Source organism: Lolium rigidum, chromosome 7 (assembly GCF_022539505.1).
Source record: "Lolium rigidum isolate FL_2022 chromosome 7, APGP_CSIRO_Lrig_0.1, whole genome shotgun sequence".
Lineage (NCBI taxonomy): Eukaryota > Viridiplantae > Streptophyta > Magnoliopsida > Poales > Poaceae > Lolium > Lolium rigidum.
Window position 1 is genome coordinate 211,716,767 of NC_061514.1, and position 1,135 is coordinate 211,717,901.

Below are 1,135 nucleotides of genomic sequence, written 5' to 3' on the forward strand. Positions count from 1 at the left end.
CTATATCCACAAGAGAAACTGATTCTCTTTCACATGCTATATCCACAAGAGAAACTGATTCTCTTTCACATGCTATATCCACAAGAGAAACTGATTCTCTTTCACATGCTATATCCACAAGAGAAACTGATTCTCTTTCACATGCTATATCCACAAGAGAAACTACTCTTCCTCTCTTGTCTCTTTTAGTTAGCATCGTTATCACCTTCTTGATGGTTTGCGAGTACAATTCCAAATGTACTCACGGCTTTGTCCCTGGATATTTACTTGGCCAGACTTGAAGGAACTCGACAGACGAAGAAGGAGTTGGCGACGTCTATGCGAGCTAGGAACGTCTTCCCGGTCGGTTACTGTAGGGTTATGGCAGATGACTTGGGTACTGCGCTGCTGAAGTGATGATGCTACTCTGATGTTTAGTTAGGACCTTCGAGGCTATTATGTAAGTATTGGTCATGTGACCAGGTTGTAATTTTCTTATTCCGCTTTGTAATGGATGGTGTAATTTGTTATCAGTTCGGTTATGTGTTCACGACGCACTGATCATGGGATCGTGAACTGTATACATAACAGGGTATTTCGGACAGTTAGTCCGGGGTCCCCACACTCACCCTTACCATATCCAATGGTTGAGCGACAAGGGAAATGTCAAGATACAACATACCGTCACCGTCAACTTCAAGATAGGCCCCTATGAAGATACTATTGAGTGTGACGTGGTACCCATGACGGTGTGCCACATGTTGCTTGGCCGCCCATGGAAATTTGACAAGAAGGCTATACATGACGGACACACCAATGCATACACCTTCAAGGTCAAGGATAAGAAGTTCGAGCTACGACCCATGACTCCTAGCCAAATCATCGCGGACAATGCGAAGGCTTTAGCGAGGGCACAACATCACATCCACCATAGTGAGTTGAGAGGCGAGGGAGCGACCCACCAAATGGAGAGTGAGCGCCACAAGCCATACATGAGTGAGCGAAAGAGCGTCCTCCTAGCCACCAAAAGCGAGTGGAGAGAAGTGCAAGCAAACCCATCCACCACATTGCACTACGTGCTCATTTGCAAGGGACCTTCATCGGAGACTAACGACTTAACCATCATTCCTTCGTCTTTGTTGTTTCTTTTGAAGGA